The following is a 26,698-nucleotide window of genomic DNA, read 5'->3' as shown; positions in this document are numbered from 1 at the left end:
TCTTGGCATTCACATGGTGGCCTTCGAATTGGCAAGACGCGCAATTCTTTCTTGTGCGCAGTTCATGATATTCAGTGTGTACTACCATTCCTTGGCATTCACATGGTGGCCTTCGAATCGGCAAGACGCGCAATTCATTTCTTGTGTTTAATTCATGATCTCCATTGTGTGTCGCCATTTCATAGCATTTAAGGGGTGACATTTGATTCGGCAGAACGCGCAATTCATTTCTTGTGCTAAACTCATGTTACTCATCGTGCGCTATCATTTCATGGCATTCACTTGGTGGTATTCGAATCGGCAAGACGTGCAATTCATTTCTTGTGCTTAAATCATGATGTTCATTGTGCGCAACCACTTCATGGCATTTACTTGGTGGCCTTCGAATCGGCAAGATGCGCGATTCATTTCTTGTGTCTAACTCATGTTATTCCTTGTGCACAATCATTTCATGGCATTTACAAACTTTTGTGGAAATCTGCAGTGAGCGCAATTCATGTTCCGGCATTTTAAGAAAACTACAGTGTTAGAAATCTAGATGTTATATTGTATGTGCATAATAAGTCCCTCAAGTACAGTTCATATGGTGTTATAGAAATCATTCAGATTATTTCCTGGCCCTCATGCAAAAGACTATGCTTGAATTTGAAAGCGTAATTTTAGAAGGTTCTGATGTTTCTAATCCATGTGTAACATTTAATTGAGTGATTCATTGGAAAGTTGTATTAATCTTTCTTTATTCCCTCACAGGTATCCAGACAGCTTGAGGCCTAGTTATTTAAGTCCATGCTTAAGTTATCCATGTTTCCAGTATGACAATGCTTAGAGTCATAGCCTAGTAATGATTAATATGATATAATCTTGATGTTGTGTGTTTTAATTTTTTTGCTTCCTACAGGTCTCCTTCCCAGCTGTTCCCTACCTAATCCCCTTTTACCCACTTGGACTCTCTTACACTCTGTGACATTCTAATCTGAGTATTGGAGCTGTCTTGTGGTGGACGTGTTGGGAACGTGCACAGACCCAGAGGATCTGGTGACTCTGACAGATTTCATATATATATATATATATATATATATATATATATATATATATTTATATATATATATAGAGAGAGAGAGAGAGAGAGCAAGAGAGAGATAGTGAGACTGAGATAGACTCTCTCTATATAGAACTAGATCTGTCTTTTGATGCCATAAAGTAGCACAGATGGTTTATATGCCTGCTGCAAAGGATATACATGTATTTAGCTGAGTGGATTAGTGAAGCCAGGCATTACTTGAGCTTTAAAAAAAATGAAATGTATGTGGAGGGGGCTATGGAGATATGAGGGGCACTTTTGCTGGATGGTACTGATGGAATTTAAAGAAGAGGTCATGGGAGGCAGAGCACCAAAAATGACCGTTGCACTGGGTGCCACCAGCGCTAAAGACTGTGGCAATTGACATGTGACAAGGTGAAGTAATAGTGTGTCTTTTTTGTTTTTTTGAGTGTCTTGACAGAACATGCTGACTGAAGGAAGAAGCGAAGGTAAGGTGACCTTTACTGTTGCACGCATCACACACACACCCACCAGCAATTTTTTTTACTGTCTATGTAGGCTAGTGTTTTAGAGTGATAGTTTAGCCAGTAGCAGAGGTGGCATCTTGTTGGATGGCTGCTGCTGAAGACCTAACTCGGGTTATAGAGGACAACTCTGACGTAGGATCAGAGACTAAGACAGCAGATACTGAGACAGCATCTGAAGAATAGGACAATGGCGCAGACTCTGGGAGTGATTTTCAGTCGGAGGAGTCCCATCCAACAATTCCTCTTCCGGTGATTCTGTGGGAGGTGATGAGGACAGTCCTGCTGTCCCTTCGCAAGCACAGTCTGTGCAGTGGGACAATAGTGGGTTAGCCTAACCCAGAGAGCAGGTGCATGCGGTGGCAAGCACAGAGAGAGTGCTCTCTTGTGAGCTGCCCAATTTAGATCAGCCCCAAATTCCACCTCACAAATAATATTGTGGAGATATCAAAATTATCTATCACAAAACAACCTGGTTTTGTAATGCAAGCACCTGCGTGTTTGGTCCTAGGCTCGGCCGCCATATAGGCAAACCTACCAAACCCAGACATTTCTGGAAACTAGAAACCCCGGGGAGTCCACAGAGGTGTGGCTTGTGTGGATTCTCCAAAGTTTTCTTACCCAGAATACCCTGCAAAGATGAAATGTTGAATAAAAACTCTATTTTTTCTTCCATTTCTGTCACACAAACTCCAGGAATATGATGAGATCCACAAAATTCCTACCACCCATTGTTTCCCCACCTGTCCTAATAAAAACGCTATCCCACTTGAGTGCCTGTACCTAGTGTGTGCATCAGGAATGGAGCACCACATGATCAACAGTTGCCCTCATGTCAGGACTAACATTGACCATTGTTTGATCCATTCCTGACACGGGCACTAGGCCTACCCACACAAGTGAGCTACCATTTTTATCAGGAGACGTGGGGAAATGCTGGGTGGAATGAAGTTTGTGGCTCCCCTCATATTTCAGAACTTTCTATCACCGACATGTGAGTGTTTTTTTGCCAAATTTTGAGGTTTGCAAAGGATTAATGGTAACAGAACCTGGTGATAGAGCCACAAGTTACCCCATCCGGGGTTCCACTTGATGTCTAGTTTTTAGAAATGTCCAGGTTTGCTAGGTTTTCCTAGGTGCCGGATGAGCTAGAGGCCAAAATCCGCAGCTCAGCACTTTGCAAAAAACGTCGGTTTTCATAAGAAAAATGTGATGTGTCCATGTTGTGTTTTGAGGCATTTCCAGTTGCGGGCGCTAGGCCCACACACACAAGTGATGTACCATTTTTATTGTGATACTTGGGGGTACACAGAATAGGAGAACAAGTGTTATTGCCCCTTGTCTTCCTCTACATTTTTTCATTCCAAATGAAAGGACAGTGTGTAAAAAAGAAGTCTAATTGAAAAATGCCCTGTAATTCAAATGCTGGTAGGGGGAACCCGAAATTCAGAGATGTGCAAATCACAACTGCTTATCAACACTTTATCTTGTGCACATTTTGGAAATACAAAGGTTTTCTTGATATCTATTTTTCACACTTTATATTTCACCAAATAAATTACTGAATACCCGGTATACAATGAAAACCCATTGCAAGGTCCAGCTCATTTACTGGCTCTGGGTACCTAGAATTCTTGATGAACCTACAAGACCTATATATCCCCACAACCACAAGAGTCCAGAAGATGTAACAGTATATTGCTTTCAAAAATCTGCCATAGATGGAAAAAGTTATAGAAGAAAATGTGGACAGAAATGGCTCTTTTCTTCACCTCAATTTCATTTTTTTTTTATTTTAGCTGTTACTTTCTGTAGGAAAACCTTGAAGGATCTACACAAATGATCCCTTGCTGAATTCAGAATTTTGTTTACTTTTCAGAAATGTTTTGCTGTCCGGGATCCAGCATTGGTTTCACACCCATTTTTGTCACTAACTGAAAGGAGGCTGAAAGAACAAAAAATAGCAAAAAATGGGGTATGTCCCAGTTAAATGTCAAAATTGTGTTGAAAAATGTGGTTTTCTGATTCAAGTCTACCTGTTCCTGAAAGCTGGTGATTTTAGCATTGCAAACGCTTGTTGATGACATTTTCGGAGAAAAAACTACATGCTTTCTTCTGCAGCCTTTTTTCTCAATTTTTCTGGTTACCTTTAGAATCCCTAGGATGTTGATAAAAAAGGATGCAAATTTGGCTTGGATAGCTTATGTGGACAAAAAGTTACGAAGGCCTAATCGCTAACTACCCCAAATAGCCAAAAAAGGTCCCAGCACTGGGGGGGGGGAGGGGAGTGGTGCAGGGGAGGCCCAGCAGCTAAGGGGTTAATGGAATAAAAATAAAAATAAAGGCACTTTACTTGGGAATGTACAAATGACAAATATTTGCTGAAACACAATTTCTAGACATTATTGTTTGAGAACTAGGACCGACTTTAGGGAAGTGTGACTTTTGTGGCCACTGACCTGGGGGGGAGGGGGGTCAATATCCCTGGGGGGGGCACTGTTCAGCAATAACTTACAATATCAACACACCTGCTGCAGAGTTCCATGTGCACCTAGCTTTCAGGCAGCAGAAAAATTGTCAAGATAACTCTTCTGGCTAATGTTCCTGCTAGAGAGATATTTGAGTTTTATCGAGTGCAAGTTTTGACTCACTGTAAAGTAGCACAGAAGCTTAGTATACCTGCTGCCTGCTGCAAAGAGTAGATCTGTATTTTGTGGCTAGATGTGTGGATAAATAAAGTCAACCTCTTATCAGCACTTTAAAACAAATTAAATGTTTGTAGGAGAGAGGCAAGTAGAGATGAGGGGCATTTTTGCCATCTATGAGGAAATCAAAAAAAAGGTCATGGGGGGGCCACCAGTGCTAAAGCCCGCCCTGTTGAGCACTAGATACTTTTATCAATTAGATTGTAAGTCAGTGCAAACACAGTGGTCATTTCACAGGGAAGTTTGCTATCCATAAATGACAGTGTGCTATCACATCATGCTTTAGTAATACAATTGCAACAGTGAGCTCCAAAAGACAAACTATAATTTAACAGGTTGTACTCTAGCAAGAACTATTACATATTTATTACAGTGGAAAGCTTTGCCATTTAGAGTTTTTCAGATGTGGTACCCAATACCAAAATCATTCTCTGCAAGGGTAATATGTGTGATTGCATGTAGCCATAATATGGAGTATTAACAATCCGTCCTTGAATGCCCATTGACTTTACCTTACGCTTTTCACAGTCCATATGTCAGGCCTTGCTTTTATCAGAACTTTCCATTATAAGAAATTAGGCATTTAACATTCATCATTGGCTTGTCAATGTAACAAAATACTGGACTCAAGTACATTTTTTAATTATGCTGGCATAATTCATTAAAATTTAGAGTTTCGGGTCATGCTTGTTTTGCAAAATATCTGATGTAATATGCCAGAGTTAGATTGGGAGTACAGTAACAAGGTAAACAACCAGAATGTGAGCGGCTGTTGTTTGCAGACCATTTGCTTTTCACCCTATTTCTTTTAATACAAAATACATCCTGACATCAAAAATTGATTGGAGGAAGCATTTCAAAGACAAGATAAAGTGCTAAATGAACGATTTTTATTTTGCATTATAATCAAAAGTTTTTTAAAAAAATCTGAAATTTCACATATTTATGCAGAATATGCTTTCCATAATAAATAAGTCAGGCCTACTTTGTTTGTCATTACTTTTCAATATAAATATTTAACTCCTAAGAAAGCTGCCTTTCTGCTTTCCCCAGTGAAGCAATACAGCCCACAACCTTTGCTATTGGTTTGACACTGTAATCAACACAGGCCTACTGAAATTAGCACATTGTAATACAAATTCTTCCTTAAAAGCCTACTTCCTTTAACACATGGTTTCCACAATAAATAGGAATCTGGTATGACTTTTCCAATTCCACCGATAAGTCCCTAATTATTTCCTTTGGCTTTAAATATTCACCAACACATTCCTTTTCATGTGTACTTAACCTGACAATCATGATGCATGCAGTTGTAAAATTGTTTGGAAAAATACAGTCGGCATAACAGTATACAAGGAATATAGAACTCTTTCCAAAAGGGTGTAGCAAGAATCAATTCAATATAAACTCCAAGGGTTTGTCCGAATGGGTGGCAGACATCAATACCCTTGTACATTCCAGTAATTTGTGAGATAACATTTAGCAAAATACCTATTTATCACCTTTGACACAATGTGATACAATCAGCTGTTAAAGGCAGAGTGGCTTTAACAAATGCTTATCTCAATAAATAATCTAGGTCCACTGCCTTTGTCATAACTTTTCATAATATGCAGATCAGACCTACGTCATCGGACATAATGTTTCCCAGTGCACCAATCAGGCTTATAGCTCGTGGAGCGTTAATAGCAAGCTCAATCCCACTGTTTTGATGGTAGGATTTTCCAAAAGGCAACAATGAGGCCCACAGCCTAAAATTAAAAAGCTATACAATAGAGAGCTATGAAAAATTACAGTTACATACAGCACAGTCTCTCCTAGGAGGGCCTAAAGGACTTTCACAGAGCAAATCTTTTATATGCATGGTTTTTAGAGGGTGTAACCAAAACCCTTGCCCGCTAAGGTAAACTGTGAAATGTAATCAATAAAAATATCTATCTGTTGCGTTCAATATAAAGTAATAACAATCCATCCTCAAATGCTTATTGACTTTAACATACGTTTTTCACAATACATGCATCAGGCTTTCTATTTATTTTATAACATTTTATAATAATCAGATCAAGAGTAAGACAATGATTTTTAGCTTGCCATCATAAGCAGTTCAGCCCTGCTAAGTATAACATTTTCTACAAGCCAACAACTGCATTGCAAGGGCTCTTTTCAGTGGAAGCACGCAACTTCAATGCAATCAAATCATCTAATCTGGAAAGCTATCAGCAGTACTCTGAAAGCTCCTTTTTGTTGAATATAAGAGGTCCAGTGAACAGCTGCTCTGTCAAGACAAAAAAGCATGTAGGTTTGTATAGCATTGGGCATTCCATGTTGTTCTCAAAGCTACAACTGTAACAGCATTACAGTGCCATGGGCGTGCCTCCGAAAGATCAAACTCCATCCTATTTTAATCTTGATACTTTAGACTTGTTAGTGAGTCTTCTGTAGGAAGCCATACTGCTACCGGCTCATGCAACTAGATATGCAAACAAAATAACAACAGTTGCATGGAGGTCGGCGCATGTGCCTAATTCCTTGAAACATATTTAAAGAAAGAATCATACTACAGTCTTTTCAGGGAGTGCAGAAGAGGGGCAAGAGCCTCTGACTGTAATTTCCCATGACTGATTTGACTTTAAACTAATCAGCGACGATGTTCCCTTTTTAGTTCCATGCAGGCAGCCTCGATGGGCAATCGGGCATCGGACGATGGATTTGTTCCTGAGGCCAGTTAATGGGCTGGTTTTTCGGTTTATTAAACAGTGCAACCTGCTTTGGCCCTTTGGGGCGCCACCAAGTGCACAACACGAAAGGCTGTTATAATAGCTTTTATAAACATATACTGAGCTTGTCTCCATGCAAATTAAGTCAGGGCAGCCAGATTATTGTCAGAAGCAGAATGATAATGGGGCTGTTCTAGCTGTCACAACATGCCCTCTCTGACTCTCCCCATTTCCGACAGAGCTCCCGATGGTAAGCAGTTACCACTTGCTTTGTAGAGGACTGGGGAGGGGGCGAGGACCTGCGAGTTGGGTGGTGGGGGTTGGTGAGAGGCAGAGAGGGTACTCTGCAGTTGATTTTTGTCCTCTCCCCTCCATTGAACAGGGTGGTATAAATTAGTCTCTGCTGTTCTTCTTTGCCTGTCCCATATCCTTTTCTGCAGTCAATTGGGAGAGATTGGGGCCTTATCGGACTTTGAAACTGGGAAACCAGGTTTAAGTCCCAGCTCCAACTCAGCATCCTGTCATCCTGGGCAAATTACATAATTCACCTGACACTCCAAAGAAATTAATCTGACCTTCTGTAAAGTTATCTGGTGCTCTTGTAAAGATCTCCAACACTCCTGTATATAAAACTGTGAGGAAAGTGACACTATGTATATTTATTTTTGCATTTACACACCTGCATCATTCCATTTGTTGAAACTTACACACGCTGCTATCTGCAAGTAAAACAAAAATAACGATGCGCCTTTCACCAGTCTCTGGACACTACACTACAGGACCTCTCTTAAATAGTGTAAATGTACTGTGCATATCTGAAAAGCCTTGGGAAAGTGTAAAAAGCCTAAGGATGAAGAGCGCTCTCAGGGGATCTTAGGGTGAGAAATATTCCAAGAGCACCCAAGACAATAATGTGGAAACATTTCATTTCCAGTCTTGAAAAATGTTACTGGCCCTATACGTTTTAAAATACTCTTAGTACCACAAATGTTTACCAGCATTAGGTCCATGCTCCTAACTAAACAGTGTTTTGTGAAAGATTGCGATCTGTGAATATGGGCCACTTTTATTTGACTGGCAGGGCCTAATTGTGTCAACAATCCAACCCTGCGTGCAGAGGCTATCCTCATAAGGGTCCGAGAGTCTACATTTAGCTTTCCTTGGAGGGGGAGGTGTGGCATCACCAGCACTGGGAGACATGCGTGGTGTTTGGTGAGGGAGAAGAACACCTTGTTTTGCACAGGAGGCAAGAGAAATGCTGGGCAAGGAGCCTCTAACTTCCGAAAAATGTCAGAGCGAGAGTGTTTCACGCCATTTCCATTTGATTGCTGTGTCTGTCTTTAACAACATATCGGTCCCTCACACTGTAGAAACTATTTGTAATCCAGATAACCCATATACATTTTTTTACAGAGCCCGAACTCAAATGAAAAGTAGTAGGAAGGAAACCCCTTAAAAGGCCTGGGTAAAGTGTGGCTCATAATCAATACCAGTTAAGGTCGGAAAATGTGAGAACAGAATTTACTGTGCAAAAACCCTTTGAGGCAAAACCAATTATAGCACTAAGCTATTTCTCCCTGTAAGACAATATGTATGGACAGGGACTCAGGCAATGGGTGGCAGGGGTGAGGAATGGTAAGTTATGTTTTTCTCATGGAGAGAGACATCAGAAACTTCACCAGATAATTCCCAAACAACCCCTTTCCTAAAACCTAACCTGTTAATATTTTTTAATTTTCTAAGCAGTCGCAGACCCCCTGAGAAGGCTTCATGGACCCCCAGGGGGGTTGGGAACCACTGGTATAGTAGGCATGGCAGGGGCGATGATTGACTTATCCTCCTTGTAGGAAGCTGGCCTGGTTTGTAGTGGGTACCTATGGTACTTACACCTTCTACCAGGTCCAGTTATCCCTTATTAGTAAAATGTAGGCAGTGTCTAGAAGTCAGGCTCTCTAGGGGTAGCTGTAGCTAAACAGTCAAGGCTTATCTAGGAGACATGCAAAGCTCATGCAATACCACAGTAGTCACCCATTACTCACACACATGAAAGAAAATGCTCAGTGATACCAAAATAAATGTACTTTATTTTGGTGACACAAATGCCAAAAATACCATGGAGACTATACTCCCTTAGGAGGTAAGAAATACACAAATTATATACACTAGTATGCAAAAACAGGTGTAAAAACTGTGAGAAAACAGTGCAAATAGTGAAAATCATGATAGTTAGAAATGGGCCTGGGGGAACACAAACCATATACTAAACAAATGGAATGCAAATGTTGGTTTCCCACCTAGGCAAGTGTAGTGTGTAGAGGGGTGCTGGGAGTACTAGAAAACACCAAATGTAAGCAATAGAACCCATCCCAGAGCCCAGGAAAGCACAAGAAGATTATGCAAGAACCAGAAGAGACTGCACAACACCAACAGTGGATTCCTGGACCTGAAGACCTGTGGAAGAAGGGGACCAAGTCTACGAAGCCACCAGCGAAGAACAACAGTCAGTACTGCACCCAAGAAGAGGGATGCAGGTTCCTGCTTGGTGTAGATGACGTCCCACGCCGGATGGAAGATTGCATGTGTGCTGTATAAAGTTGGATATTCAGACTTTTCAGTGACGGTGCCTGAAGTGTCAAAGCTTGCAGTCTCAGCATGTGTTAACAGTATTTCCAGTTTCAGGGTGCGCTTTGTCAAAGTTGGTAGGGTCAGAGAGAGAGCATGTGTATGGGTTTCTGTGTGTCTGAGTTGTTGGTTGCTTGTCAAAATGTATGTGTGTGTGTGTGTGTGTCCACATGAGAGTATAATTATACAAAATATGGATGTGTATGTATTTTTGTTATCTTATTTTAGCAATGGAACAGATACAAATCACAAAATTTCAGAGCATTGTTTGTGAAGGTTGGACTAATGAATTCCTTTGTACTATGCATTTGTTATCTAGTGCTCTTATAGAGAGGCTTATTATTTATTTATGTTTTAAAATCAGATAACTACCTGCTATGTAGCAAAAGTTGATAACGAAACTTGTTGCACACTTTTGCTACGTCATAAAAACCTTGCAGGCAGCATTACTGGTAAAAAGTCACCAGGATTAAAATGAGGAGCCTGCTGTTACAAGCTCTTACTTTACCCCTTGGTTGTCTTGCCCACGTTTTAGTTTGTGTCTTCTCATAACCCCTGTACAAAAGCAGCAAGAGAAATGGCTGATTTCATTTTTTATAGGTCCGCATTAAAATGAATGCGCATTCAAATTAAGTGGAACAAGATTGTTAAATAGCTCTTGGCTCTGCTAGAATTTAAACGACGAGTAAAGGTGGAAAACGCATTTGCAGATGACAGATGTTTGTTAGTTTCTGCATTGCACGCCCATATTATAATAAAACACAGACAAGCAGCCTAGCAATGATGAGGTTTTATTTTTCGGAAAGATTTTTTAGTAATTCTAGGAATGAAGAATAATTTCTATCGATAAAACTATTATCGAGATAACAGATGAGATACTAGTATGTAGTTGAACTCACTGAAAGGAGGAAGTAGATTAAATATGGATGTGCTGGATCATTTACCTCCAATTCATTTTCTGTGGTGGACTTTAATAGGAAAGCTCGAAAAGGTTTGCAATAAAAATTATATATAGATTTTGCTGCTTATGACCAAAACTACTTCTAGACACTCGCATACGAAATCTCATGCTGGTAAAATCTGATTTAAGAACGATTGGAGGCAAAAACTGTCGAGATGCATGAGATGATATATTACTGGGCTTGGGCATATCACAGCTATGTACATGGGCCATGTCATGATCCCATTCTTAGCCAGAAGAGCTTTGTACGTCTCTTTTTTCACATAATCAGCGCGAACATTAAGCTGGTGCATGCTTTACTGCCAGCAGAGCTGGTAAAGACAGAAAGGCAATTACTGCACTACGTTTATGAGCTCTGATGTCTGCATCCCATGCACTAACTCAGAGATTTTTCAAGTGAATGTATGCACTGAAATGTAGATACCCTTTCTACTCTGGTGCAGTGCAGAAAACGAGATCATGGTTTAGCCCTTGTCCTTTAGACATCAGCTGTCTAAACTAGCATGCAACCATTACCTCGATTTTAATTTACATCAGAAGTCATTACACTTTGAGAGTTACATCAGGAGCAAGTCCGTTTTCAGTGTTTTACTTTGAAGGTCTTTACTTAAAAAATAAGCTATTTTTAAGTGCCCTAACCAATATCCATGTATCTATTCTTGGAAAAACAAAGGTTCAAGTCAAGAAATTATAGGTGTTGAAATGAGTTAAAAAAACGCTTACAAACCAAAGAAACCAAAGGAACACTGAGGCCACACACTGCTTATGACCTCACATATGACATCACTCCTGACAGCTTTAATGACATCAGTGATGACATTTGAGATGACATCACTGATGACATCATCCAACCTACTGCTGTTCAATTTACTGTACAAACTAATACAGCCTTTCAAGTATGCAAATACATGCTACATGGCGCATTCACATGACACATGAAGACGTGCTTGTTTAAAATAAATACCCTCTCCTTCTAACCACAAACACCATTACGTAGAAGGCCCTTACACACATGCTTTACCCTGTACACAGATCCTTACAAAGATTCTACTCTCTCTGCACACTCGAGCATCTTTGGATGGTCAGGCCTCTACTACATATAGCCTTTACCCAATGCACAACTATTTACCGAGAGGCCAATCCCTGTAGCCACACACGCCCTCTTAGGTGGCTAAGCTATTATTATGCACAGTCTTAACCCCGGACAACTCTATATGGAGATGTTATTATCTACGCACACACACATAATTTGATGACCAAACCCTTACGATGCACAGGCTCCGTGTGATTGCTCGTTCCCTCTCCCTCCTATCCTCTATTGTCCACTGGGTTTGCAGGCCTTTCCTCCATTGTCACCTTGTTGTCCCTTCCCCTCCTCCTTGACTTCTGTTGCTCTGTCCCTTCCCTCCTGTAATGCATGATCTTTTGTTTTGCCACTGTCCGTACTGCTTGCCCTCCATGCTTAGCTTGCTGCCTCTACCCACCTTCTTGCCCTCGGTTGTTAGAGTACGTGCCCCTTCCCTTTCCATCCTTCCTTGCATTTTCTGATGGGCTGCCACTGTCCCTCCTGCTTGCCCTCTGCATTTGGGTTATTGTCCCTGCCCCCTGCCCCAGTCCTCCATGGTCCCAGCCCATTCCCCTGCCCCTCATTCCAGCCCTTTATGGTTTGTTGTGTTGCCACTGATCCACCACTTGCCCTGTGTGGTTAGCTTGCTGCCCATGCCATATTCTCCCATACCCTCTGTTATCCCTTCTGCCTTTCATTTTCCATTATGTTGCCCCTCTTTCCTGCCCTCCGTGGTCTGTTGTGCTGTCATTGCCCCTCCTGCATAACCTGCATTACCCATGCTCTCACTGCCCCTTCTGCCCACCTTATGCTGTTAGCTTCTTGTTCCTGTTTCTGTCCCTATCCTTTCCTGTTGCACTCCGTGGTCCTTTGTGCATGTCAATGCCCCCTTCCCTCTTGCCCACCGTGGTCCCTTGTGCTGCCATTAACCCTCCCATCTCTCATACGTGGTCTGTTGTGCTGCCACTGCCCCTCCCACCTGCCCCATGTGGTCAGGTTAATGCTCTTCACCCTCTGCCACCTTCTGTCCATTGTCCATGTACATGCAACTAACCAGTTGCTCCTTCCCTCCACAATGTGTTGTGCTTCCACTACTCTTCCTGCTTGCCTTGCATGATCAGCCTGCTGCTACTGGCCCTGTCCCGCTCCTACCTGCCCTCAGTTGTCTATGTGAATGCTCATGCCCCTTCCCTCCTTGCCTCCATGACTTATTGTGCTACCACTGCCCTTCCTACTTGTTGTGCAATGTCATTCTGTTGCCCTTGCCTCCCTCCCACTGCACTCCTTTCTCTGTGTGCATGACCCGGCTTCCTCTTTCCTACTCTCAATGGTCTGTGCTGACACTGATGCTCCCACCTGCCCTGCATGGTCTATTGTGCTCACATTGCCCCTCCCATTTGCCCTGTGTGGTCAGCTTGGTGCCCCTGTCCCATCCCCACTGCCCTCCAGAGTTTGAGTGTGTGCCCCCACTCTCTCTCTCGCCCGCCCCATCTCTCAGTTCCATTGTGGTGCCACTGACCCTTCCTTCCAGCACTCCATGGTCCATTGTGATGCCACTACCTTCCTGCACACCTTGAACAAAGAATTACAAATTGCTGTGCGAGAGGGAGAAGATGTGGAGTTGAGTCTACACTTATTCCTGAAGGGGAGTTTTGGGGCACCTTGCACTGCACCAACCAGTGCGCACCCTGGACACTGATGTTAAAGGGACTGTGGCGAGACAGTATATTGGTGGACCCTAGGTGGACACAAAAGGAGTTTGACCAGGAGAGTACTCAAGGGAGGAGAGAACAAAACAATAACAGGGCAAGCATCCAGTGAAGAGCATGCAGCCGGCAGGTGAACACAGGGGGCAAGGTACTTATACACGTTTGGCAACCATGGTGGAAGATTCACACCCCGTATTAATCAGGGATGTGGACAGTGACCATGGTGAATACGACCATGATAGCAGCCCAATAGGGTGAAGAAAGAGCAGCCAGACATGTATTCTGGTTTAAGAAAGTTCCAACTGGGACCACAGAAGGTCCAGAAGTGGAGGAGGAGACTGGTGAAGGGGAGCTTTGACCACAACAACTGAGACAAAGGAACCTGGGCAATGAAACAGGCCACCAGGGCAAGAGGGCCCAAGGGATCAAAACCCAACAAGAACCAGTGAGGTGGCTGGGACCATGAGGTCTCCACAAGGTCACACCTGCACTACGAGCCAGTGTGACCAAATCCTCAACCTAACGAGAGGCTAAATTACTTTAGGCCTGATTTGGAGTTTGGTAGAAAGGTGACGAATATCATACCCGCCATATTATAATTTAGATGTCCATATCAGGTCTTGTGTCAGCTCTCCTCACACTGTCTCTGTCCTAGCTGCCAGCACTCTGCCACCTCGCTGATCCACTTGCACCACTTCTCTACCTTGTTTCCCCTCTATTTTTGACTGTTCTGTATCATGTTTTCCCCTCTGCCATTCAGTGTTTACATCCCCCTCTTTCTTTGACAGTATTGTCAGCCTGTTCCCCCTTTCCACTATTAATTTCCTTGCTTGTCATCTTTGTTTTGTTTCCTACTGTTTTGTTGCCATCCACTGTTTTGTTGCATTTCTGCTCATTAATTTCTGTCTGTTTTGTTTCACCTCCATTTGTGCTCCTTTGCCTGTTGCTGTGCCTTTTGGCCCGAATCCCTCCTTTTTTGCCTCCTGCTCCCTTTGAACCCTGCCGGCACCGTCCACTGCCTCACCGCCCCACCCTTCCAAGGACATACTTTATGAAGGACATAGTGTGGCCGCACAGCAGGCACGCCGCTGTTGTGCCAAATGCATGCCAAATACGTGGTTCACATCCATCTGTGCCTGGACCTCCCACTGCTACACCGTTGAGTAGCTCAGTTGCTGCACCTCTTACCCTCGAACAACCAAAGGGCTCTTCACCTGCTGATGCTGCTGCTTCTTCCGCAGCACAGAGCTGCCAGCTCACACAGGACCCCACACCACATCTACCCAAAAGACCATGAACAACCCAGAATCACTCCATTATATCCTGCTCAATGCCCGATTCCTCTGCAAATATGCCACAGAAATCTGCAACACCATCACCTCCCTCTCCCCCGACATGACCTTCATTACTGAAACCTGGCTAAATCCCTCCTCGGACCCTGACATCACCACCACAACACTCAAAGGCTCTAGGATGATACACTAAGACCACACCAACAAACATGGCAGGGGCATTGCCATCACCTTCAAGGTCACAACTGATGCATTGCCACTAATGACGACCCTACACCTCAATTTCCAGCTACAAACATGACTCCAAGACAACTGCACCCTCAGATACAGACCCCCAAGACCTTGACCAGCCTTCTATGATGCCATCCCCAACATCATCGTACCACTCTCCATCGACTCCATCCTACTCAGAGACCTAAACTTCCACATTGATGACCCCAACAACTTCAACACCACCACACTACTCGATACCATGAGCAACAAAGGGCTTAACCAACTGGTCACTGCACCTACTGCACCCACTCACAAAGCCAGACACACAGTCGACCCCATCTTCACCTCCAGCGACAGAATCATATTCAGCCATGCCATAGACCTCACCTGGTGTGACCACAGGATTGTCCACTTGACCATCGCCCGTGCTCAACACACCACCACCAAGAACCACATACCCAACTACCACAGCTGGGGTAAAGTAACAGAAACACAGTGGATGCAGGTTCTCAGCATCTCCCAACCGAAGGAGTCATCCGAAACTAACCAGGCCATCCTGAATTTCTCCACTTAGATCACCAAATGCGCCAACAGAATCGCCCAGCTGAAGCTAGTCAGAAGCAATAAAACCTTTAGACGAGCCAGCTTATACACCCCAGAGCCATCAAGCGCAGCTTCTACAGACTGGAGAAACAATGGTGTTCCACCAGACCCCAATCCGATAGAGCCACCCACAATTCAGCCCTCAGCAACTACCACCAGTAAATCAAGGAAGCCAAGAGAGCGGCCAACATGGGCCATATTTAATAAGCAGTCAACTGCACCAAAGAACTTTTCAGAAAGGTCAAAGAATACTCCAACCCAAAAGCCACAGGGAACACCATCCACCCTTCCCAACAACTCTGCAGCACCCTCTCGTTCCGCTTTCAGAGTAAAATCGGCACCATCTACAACACCTTCAACTCCAACCTATGATCTTTAGCTTCAGCTCTCTCAACCCACCAGCGCACATCAACAGAAAGATACCACCTGGACACCACTCACCACACAATCCACCTTGTCCATAATGTCTTCCATCCACTTGGGGGCACCCACTGACCCATGTCCCCACCACCTTGTTGTGTAGCCATTTTAGTTATAGCTTGATACACATTTTTTTGCAAACTAAGCCTGTTGCTGTGCACTTTAACCTGGATATATTTTATTCAGCTTCATTTTATTATTTTAACAATACCCACATTTGCGGTCTTTTTTCATTTTCTCTATCTAACTGTTCTTTGCCTAGGCCAGCACTGCATTCTCAAACAAGACATTTCTTTCACTCTGTGCTTTTCTCAAGGCTGCACTAAGATAGGTTGCCGGCAAAAATGGTACGCTTTGTCTCTAAAGTTCACAGAAACATAAACACTCTTACGTGGGGATCCTTTCTTGGAACAACGCCTGTTTTATTATAAAAACACTACTTTGGCCCATGTAGGTGAGAGGGAGATTCCAGCCAGATGACCACAACTGTATGCTGACTGCTGAGTGCTTTGCTGCTTATGTAGACTACAGGCCTCTTATTCGGGTATGAGGGATGATGTCTTCCCAGGGGAACCTGAAGGGTAGAATTAGAGCTTAACATGCTGTGCTCTAACACAGTCTAGTTAGGAGCTATTCTTAACGATCTTAGGGGGTCATTCTAACATTGGCGGGCGGCGGAGGCCGCCCGCCAATGTTCCCCTTCCAAAATACCGCTCCGCGGTCGCAAGACCGATGAGGGTATTTTGGGATTTGCCGTGGGCTGGCGGGCGGCCACCAAAAGGCCGCCCGCCAGCCCAGGGCAAATCAACCTTCCCACTAGGACGCCGGCTCAGAATTGAGCCGGCGGAGTGGGAAGGTGCGACGGGTGCAGTTGCACCCGTCGCGTATTTCAGTGTCTGCAAAGCAGACACTGAAATACTAAGTGGGGCCCTCTTACGGGGGCCCCTGCAGTGCCCATGCCATTGGCACTGCAGGGGCCCCCAGGGGCCCCGCGGCACCCCCTACCGCCATCCTGTTCCTGGCGGGAGACCCGCCAGGAACAGGATGGCGGTAGGGGGTGTCAGAATCCCCATGGCGGCGGAGCACGCTCCGCCGCCATGGAGGATTCCCCCGAGCAGCGGAAAGTCGGCGGGAGACCGCCGACTTTCCGTTTCTGACCGCGGCTGAACGGCCGCGGTCAGAATGCTCGAGGGAGCACCGCCAGCCTGTTGGCGGTGCTCCCGTGGTCGGTGACACTGGCGGTCACCGGCCGCCAGGGTCAGAATGACCCCCTTAGTGACAATATGGTAGTGTTATTTTTATGTTTCACTCTCCTTGGCACAATTTTAATCCTGTCATGCTTCATCATTCTAGTTATTGCAATGCATGCTTTATTATCTAAGATGCAGTTACTTCAATAAAAGCTTATTGAACTATACACTGCCTCGGATTGTCCTTGCATATGTGAGACTAAAGTAACTGAGAGAAACTGATGAGATCTGAGTGACCACGATTTCCCTGAGGAGTCATTTATGTCATGCGCTTGGTTTCCCAATCATCCATGCTCTTGGGTAGAGAAGAGGCACTGCTAGTTAGCCAGAACAAAACCCGGATTAGGGCGACAGGTGTCACCTGTAGTGGGTTCGGTCCCCCACAGTGTAAGTGATTCTGCCCCCTGAACCAAGTAGTCTCATTAGGATAATGAGAACCTATGCGACATGGCTCCGCCAATGTTTGGTCGGGCACTAATTTTCGGGTCCCCCTGGGTATCTCTGTCTCACTACATGCAAAGATACCTCAGTACTATTTACGGAGACATCCATGGTATTGAGATTATTTCCTCCTCAGCTAAGTAGGGAGTACCTAGATAATGCTGTAGGTTGTTCAGGCTTGAACCCTAAAAGGATAGTCCCCATTTGGTGTGCTTATCTTTGAACAAAATTAACCATTCATCATGGTGAAACCGCAACAGGTAGCAATTGCAGTCAATATGCGACCACCCCTTACTGCACATTTATTGGCACATGGCCTAAAGGCCTAGGGGGGTCCTGTTGCATTTGTTGGTGAGGCTCATCCTGCCTGTAGAACAGACATTTTCTATTCTTGGGTCACATTTCACTCAGCTAATGGGAACACAAATACATTTCACCACTATACACCTACAAGCATACCTGCACAATATAGAGCATATGTATATCTAGACATACCTCTATCTTATCAAGAACATAATAATTGGATTGATGGCACCCTATCACATACAATCTTACATGTTAGGTTAGGTCCTCTAAGTAATGATGGTCCTACCTGGACTTTATTGGCCACATATACACCACACCCTGCTGCAGCAAACTTGATAGTAGCTGAAGTCCGTCGCTTATATGCTGAGCTTGCGGCAATATACAGACGATTACTACAGTTTGTAATGCAAACATCAAATACAAATGCAGCACATGCTGCCCAGGTGCACCCACATGCAGTAGCTCCAGGCATTAATCCTGCAACTGTACATGCAATCATGGGTAAAGTACCTACCAAATGAAAAGATACTCCGTTTTGGTTAGCTCAAAAAATAAATGCACTGGAAGCAGTATTTCCCCATACGGGACCTCAGGATAAGCATAGAATATTAACTATGTGCTTGCCATTTGGGATGATTCCCACAGTAGATAACAGCAATATTTGGGGCACAGTATTTGCCACACTCTATACTACCGCACATGGTAAACCGACACTCCCCAATTTAATGGAGGTTTTGAAACAAATTCAAGATGAATACGGGGCTGCCCCGGCCCTGGATTTGGGGATGCAACTTATGGGGAATTTTGCCGCTGTATCTTCCATTATACTGAGTGACCTTAAAGGGGAAGCAGTTGCACTAGCAGTGCACATGCGGCTCTGGAATGTTCCTCAACAGGATCAAGAACATAAGCTGCCACAGATTATCAAGGAGACCTACTCTAGTATTGGTCGAGATAGTCTGGGGGCCAGACCCACAAAACCACAGTTTCAGGGTAAATCTAATAAAGAGTCTACCAAGCAAGCTCCTGAAGGTTCCAAGAAACACTGGGATAAGAAACAGCAAACACCTAAAAAAGAAAGGGGAGAATCCCCGCATATGGAGACCCCACAGAATAGATATAATCCCAGAAATAGAGATAATATATAAACTCCTGGCATATATCAATATACTGATACACGCGAATCTCGTTCCTTTCAGGACTCACTGGAAAAACGCAGTGAGAGACGTGGGTGGTCAGAGCGAAGAACAGAGTACATGAAACCGAGACAGGAATCACAAAGCTCTTACAGAAGTTTCTGTTAAAAAAGAAGAGAAACGTACCCAACAAAAACCCCAATTCAAAAATAAAAAATGGCAGCAGTTGCGATTCATCATGCCACTCAAGAAGAGGGCTCTATTGAAGAACAAGAAGTGGGCTTTAGCGCTGCTAGGCAGCGCAGCAGAGGTCACAATAGTTTGCCAGAATCTTCAGGAGCATCAGGAGGTGAAAGCAAGAAGGCCTTTTATCATCAGCTCATCAGCTACCTGTAAAAAATAGCCAATTGGACATCTCCCAATCAAGATTACGCACTAACCACAGCACCAAGACCACACTGATCACTGCCATGGATGACATCAGAGCACTCCTAGATCGTGCCTAGCTTGTCAACAGACTCCACAGCATCAGCATCAGCATGCAAAGGGACACCCTTAAATGAATCACTTACTTCCTGACAGAATGCACTGAGAGCATTCAGCTGACTCCCTTGTCGTATGAACCCAAGATCATCATATGCGGTGTACTTCAGGGATCATCTCTTAGCCCCACATTGTTTAACACCTACATGACCCTCCTGCTCAACCTCGTCAGAACCCACAGACTCAACATCATCTCCCAAGCAGACCATACTCAGCTCTTCTTCTCACTCACTGAAGACCCCACACCACCAGAACAAACTTCCGTAACACCATGATGAACATAGGCGACTGAATGAAATTAAACTGCCTCAAGCGCAACTTTAACAAAATGGAAGTGCTGTTCTTTGGGAGAAACCCATATATACAGGACCACAGCTGGTGGCCAGCCAAACTGTGACCCACTTCCATGCCCACAAACCACTCACACAACCTCAGCATTGTCCTCCTCAGTGAAGTGATCATAAAGTGGCAAATCTACACAGTCAACTCCTCCTGCTTCCACACCCTCTATAAACTCTGCAGAATCTTCAAATGGATCCCAACCAACACCAGGGAAACAGTCACCCTGGCCCTCCTCACCAGCCACCTTGACTACAGCAACACACTCTATGTCGACTTATTCACCCAGCTCCTCAAAAGACTTCTGACCTTACAGAGGTCAGCAGCAAGAATTGTCCTGGACCCTCCTAAATGTATCAGCATCTCCCCAATGTCAGAAACCTCCACTAGCTCCCCATCCTGAAGAGATGCCAGTTTAAGCTCCTCACAAACATTTACAAGCCTTGCCCAGTTAAAGACCAGTTCACATCAACCACAGACTTAGCCTCCATCAACCTGCCAAACACATGCGTTCCTACTCGCTAGCCCTCACACACATTCCCAATGTCTGTTGCAGCTGCAGTGGTGGACACTCCTACGTCGCCGCAAAGACCTGGAATGACTTGCCCCTCCCCCTCCAAATGGCACCCTCACTTACAGACTTCAGGAAGAGCCACAAGACTTGGCTCTTCGACAGACACCACACCCAAGCACCCAGATACCACCAGAGTTGATAGTGATGCACTCTACAAATGATAGATTGGTAGAATATTATGGAATTATACCATTGCAGATGGGATATGCACCATTTCTGTGACAGAGTAATCCATCTGCCAAACTCTAAATCAGGCTCTATGTCTGCGCCTAGGTGGTTGGCCTAAAGGATACATGACATGACATGGGATGTACGGATTGACCTTTGTACTGGAAGTTATGGACACCACTCCGGGTGCAGGGCACAGAATGAGGGTATAAATAAAAGGGCACTAGACCGCACAGGGTCTTCGCCAAGTCTAAAGTGATGTGTCTGCATTTCTGCTTGCACCATCAGGGCCCAATTGGCTGCACGCTGTCCTCATGTCAACAAACAGAACTCTTGTTTTTCAGAAATATTTTTGAAACCTACATATGTCTGAGGGAATTACAATACATTCAGTGACTTATTTATCAAGGGCTTGCATCAGCTTTGAGTCGCGTAGTATGATGTAAGGGCAATGCAAACAGTATGTCATTTTCAGGCAATTGGGTGGTGCTAATTCTGCACTGAATCTGTCTGTGTGACGCATGAATAAATATATGCAGTGTAGGCCGACCAATGTCATCTCACCACACGTATCAGCAAGATTAGTTGGCATTTCTCAGGGAGAACTTTCAGTCTTTTTCTCATCTGTGTTGGATGCCCTCATAAAACTTACACCCTGGTGTCTTCTTTTCCCCACAACAAGCCAACAATACAACACATAGATAGCAAGCAAGGGTTCTACAACATTGCTAGATTCCCTCGTGTGCTTTGTGACATTGAAAGCAAGGAGGTGCGATTTGTGCCACATGCAGCCACTGTGCACCTTCACAGAAACAACACTACTACTCTATCAATATCCAGGAAATAGTACATTATAAATGAGTGTTCATTAATGTCCCTGCCAAGTATCCTTGAAATGCCCATAATGCATACATATTTTGCCACAGTACTATCAATGAGCAGTTTGAGAACAGCAGATATGGGAATGGCCTATTCAGTGATAAGGAAAGCAGATTATTCAATATAGCAACTAAATGTTAATGTATGACATAATAGTCATATCTATATTTGTGTTTGGATCTTGTATCATGTGCACATGGTCATAGTATTTCACTGAAACATCCCATTCTGGGATTACCTCACTGATTATGCAATGAATGTTGAAAAATGCCTACAGTGAGAAGTGTTATGTCCTGTCACACTGTGTGTGTGGACAGAATCACAATATCTGCAATGTCATAGACATCAAGTGATAAATAGTGTGGTCAATGATTATTTTTAATCTCAGAACAAAGGATAAATTGTACAAATGCTTGAGATATGTATATGTGTAATGGTGTGGGAAGTCAGTATTATTAGAAAAGTTCAGAAAAAATAATTGAACAAATCTTCTTATCCTAAGCATATGTGTTACACCTGGCAGTATATATGTAGGCTGATTAAAGTATTATGTGCGCAAATATAAAATACATATCAAAAATCAACATTTGTCATGCACTCACAGTGTAGTATCAAATTATGAAATTATTCCGAACGTTTGTGATATGAAAGGTGCAAAGGGCAGCTAATTTTCAGGTATTACAACATTCACAGTCGAAATATATAGATTTTAAGCCACATTGACATAGTTCATAAATGGTATAGATACAAAATTTCTTGCCTCAAGTTACCTATATTTTCTGCTTCTCGGTTTACCAGCGTAGTGACATAATGAATATATAAGCTTACAAAGATGCGTTACACTAGGAAATAACCAAGGTAAACTTTCACCAAAGTAAGGTATCACAGTGTATTGATAATGAAAACAAGCATACATATTGAATCCAATTCTCATATAACTGATATAACTATTCTAACACATGTTTAATACTAATCTGCTGTCTGAACATCACGATTAGTTTGTTCAAGTGTTGTATATCTTACTCTCTGTACCATACGTGCGATGCACCACACATTTTGCACATTCATGTGTAAAGCAGTGGTAAAAAATATCTAAGACCTTTCAGCTTAAAATAATATAAATGTGTAGGAATCTACCAACATTCATAATAGACATAGCTAGTTGTGTAGATGTAACAACAAATCAATTGATTGAATTGTGTTTTTTCTCATTTCAGGTTACCAAAGGTATGGTTTACAGGCATGGTTTATGACCCTCTATCAAAAACAGATGTACAGAAAAATATAATTCTGCTCTGAGCAAAACTAGAAAAGTTGTGGAACACATGTTTGTTGTCCTAACTCCTAAAGTCTCACTATAGATGCCTCAATCAATCAGATGGTAGGCTTCAGTACCTACCACCAATGGTTTACAAGATAATATTAGTCCGTGCAATGTTGCACACCATCTGTCTGAAGACAAATGTCCCATTGGAGTATGACTGTGCAATCCCACCTGAACATGATGACAATGATGAATCAGAAGCAAGTATTCATTTAATATTGATCAAATGTCAGATGTGACGTAAAGGTAGCCACTTTTTAATTCATATTTGTCAAGTCATTTGTCACTGATTTTTGATTTGTTAGCTATAACAATAAATAATTTTCCACACATTAAAATAGGTTCAGGTTTGTTTTCATTAAAATGTGTACCAACAATATTTGGAATTTCAGAATCAGGTAAGTGTGACATCAGATCCAAAATCAACAAGTACCTTTTGAAATGGACACATTTAGTAGCCCACATAATTACATGACCTTCAATTAATACAAATTACTTAATGAACATAAAATATAATCACATCCCCATGACTCTTGAGCTGTTACCACTTTACCATACAAGTACGATTTCCATCATTTAACTTCACACTGCAAAATGAATGTGTAATGACTTAGATTTTGTCAAACAGTGACATGTGTCTATATCAAGTCCCCGTGTGAACTATCAAACATGTCAGTCAAAGAAAATCATGTCTCACTCAGGTTGTGGTATTCAGGTATCAGCTGCATAATGTAGCAATTGTCACAAAGATGTTAGATGAGAAGGCCTATCACCCAATGACTAATGTAGATGTGTTTGGATCCATCTGTATATAGACATTTTGAAGGCGATCATGTGATGGATCCCTCACTAATGTATAAGGGCAATGTGTAGGGCTATGTTAGCACTTGATAGAGCACTCATCATATTTACAAGCAAAAACCAAATGTGCCACTACAGCTGTAACATTCAAATAAAGTATTAATCAGTGAAGTTAACAAAAACAAATGAGTATATGTACAAAGTTATAGATGCATCATTTTGTGAATACAAACTAACTCACAATCAATGCCTATTGTATACTCCTGATCACACTGAAAATTAAATGTTCAGACGAAAGTACTGGTATGACTAAATCTAAGTGAAGAGCAAGCTTGGGAACTCAAAGAACAAACCATAACATTGTATTGGTGGATCTGGCAACAAGTCAAGTTATTAGAACTTAAATATACCACCATATAGGTATATCATCACCAGTATGACCTGAAATCACAAAACAAGTCCAAAATTATGTGTGAGTACAAAGAAGTTTGATGTCTAATGGATGAAGCACTGTAAGCCAATCATGACAATCTTCACACATCCTAATCCAATTATATGGCCTACAAAAGTTCACATACATCTCTATTAGGTCATGCCATGGACCTGGGTTTAACAATACATTGAGGCATGTCAATGTCTCACAATTTTGTACGTCAGTTACAAGTAAAACTAATATGCTGCACACAAGCCTCTTTTGCCACCAGAGGTGATGGAGGCTGGTGCGAAAATTTACAGCGAGAAAGAAGTATACACCAAATACAACCAAGTGTGACTCTGAAAGTGTGGTGAAAGGTGGAAACACACATTTGGCAATACATGTTGTGTCTACGTCACAAAGCCCTTGCAAAATGGTGGCAGTGTGGGGATTGAGAAATAGAACACATGCCCAAACATTGTTAGAATAGCATTCGTAACACCAGAAACACTTGTAAATCAGGTAGTAGTCAGCTACATGCATACCTGTGCACAAAGTTTGGCCATACTTTGGGGCATATTTATCAAGGGTTGATTTGTACTTTTTAGTGCCATTTTAATGCCTGCACTGAGCAGGAGTGGAAAATTATGGCAAAAATGGCACAGTGAAATTTGGCACTGGGAAAAGGCCACCTTAGCGTCAAAAAAATGATGCTGCAGCAATGCTGTGGCAACGCTGTGGCATTGCTCCAGCAGCGCAAGGGGCTCTTGTTGCCCCTAAATGAGGTTTGTCAAGACATTCAAAGGCACCTTGTGTGGACCTGAGTGGCTTGTTGTAGATATAGTTACTCACGTCTGTACTTTTCTTCTTACTGGAGAATCCACTTTTGCACCGTCTTCAGGTTTGCAGGTGTAGGAAAGTACCATCTTGCCTGGCATGTTACTCCCATAATTCACTGTATATATGTTGTTTTGGTCTATGTGTCACTGGGACCCTGCCAGGCAGGGCCCCAGTGCTCATAATTATGTGCCCTGTATGTGTTCCCTGTGTGATGTCTAACTGTCTCACTGAGGCTCTGCTAACCAGAACCTCAGTGGTTATGCTCTCTCTGCTTTCCAAATTTGTCACTAACAGGCTAGTGACTAAATTTACCAATTCACATTGGCATATTGGTACACCCATATAATTCCCTTGTATATGGTACTGAGGTACCCAGGGTATTGGGGTTCCAGGAGATCCCTATGGGCTGCAGCATTTCTTTTGCCACCCATAGGGAGCTCTGACAATTCTTACACAGGCCTGTCACTGCAGCCTGTGTGAAATAACGTCCAAGTTATTTCACAGCCATTCACCACTGCACATAAGTAACTTACAAGTCACCTATATGTCTAACCTTCACCTGGTGAAGGTTGGGTACAAAGTTACTTAGTGTGTGGGCACCCTGGCACTAGCCAAGGTGCCCCACAACGTTCAGGGCAAATTCCCCGGACTTTGTGAGTGCAGGGACACCATTACACGTGTGGTAACAATGCGTCACAATGGTAACTCCGAACATGGCCATGTAACATGTCTAAGATCATGGAATTGTGACCCCAATACCATTCTGGTATTGGGGGGACAATTCCATGATCCCCCGGGTCTCTAGCACAGAACCCGGGTACTGCCAAACTGCCTTTCCGGGGTTTCCACTGCAACTGCTGCTGCTGCCAACCCCTCAGACAGGTTTCTGCCCTCCTGGGGTCCAGGCAGCACTGGCCCAGGAAGGCAGATAAAAGGATTTCCTCTGAGAGAGGGTGTTACACAGTAGCCTCACCCAGCCTCTGGAAATGCTTTGATGGGCACAGATCGTGCCCATCTCTGCATAAGCCAGTCTACACCGGTTCAGGGATCCCCTAGCCCTGCTCTGGTGCGAAACTGGACAAAGAAAAGGGGAGTGACCACTCCCCTGACCATTACCTCCCAGGGGAGGTGCCCAGAGCTCCTCCAGTGTGTCCCAGACCTTTGCCATCTTGGAAACAGAGGTGTTGGTGGCACACTGGACTGCTCTGAGTGGCCAGTGCCACCAGGTGATGTCAGAGGCTCCATCTGATAGGCTCTTACCTCTCTTGGTAGCCAATCCTCCTTCCTTAGGAGCCAAACCTCCTTTTCTGGCTATTTAGGGTCTCTGCTTTGGGGAATTCTTCAGATAACAAATGCAAGAGCTCACCAGAGTTCCTCTGCATCTCCCTCTTCACCTTCTACCAAAGAATCAACCCCTGACTGCTCCAGGATGCCTGCAAAATCACAACAAAGTAGCAAGATGAATACCAGCAACATTGTAGCGCCTAATCCTGCCGGCTTTCTCTGCTGTTTCCAGGTGGTGCATGCTCTGGGGGTAGCCTGCCTTCACCCTGCACCAGAAGCTCCGAAGAAATCTCCTGTGGGTCGACGGAATCTTCCCCCTGCTAATGCAGGCACCAAAAGACCGCATCACTGGTCCTCTGGGTCGTCCCCTCTCATCCTGACGAGCATGGTCCCTGGAACACAGCAACTCTGTCCAAGTGACTCCCACAGTCCAGTGACTCTTCAGTCCAAGTTTGGTGGAGGTAAGTCCTTGCCTCCCCACGCTAAACTGCAAAGCTGTGTACCTCGTGATTTGCAGCTGCTCA

Source organism: Pleurodeles waltl, chromosome 5 (genome assembly GCF_031143425.1).
Source record: "Pleurodeles waltl isolate 20211129_DDA chromosome 5, aPleWal1.hap1.20221129, whole genome shotgun sequence".
NCBI lineage: Eukaryota > Metazoa > Chordata > Amphibia > Caudata > Salamandridae > Pleurodeles > Pleurodeles waltl.
The sequence above is the reverse complement of the archived record's forward strand: the minus strand, read 5'-3'. Positions refer to the sequence as shown.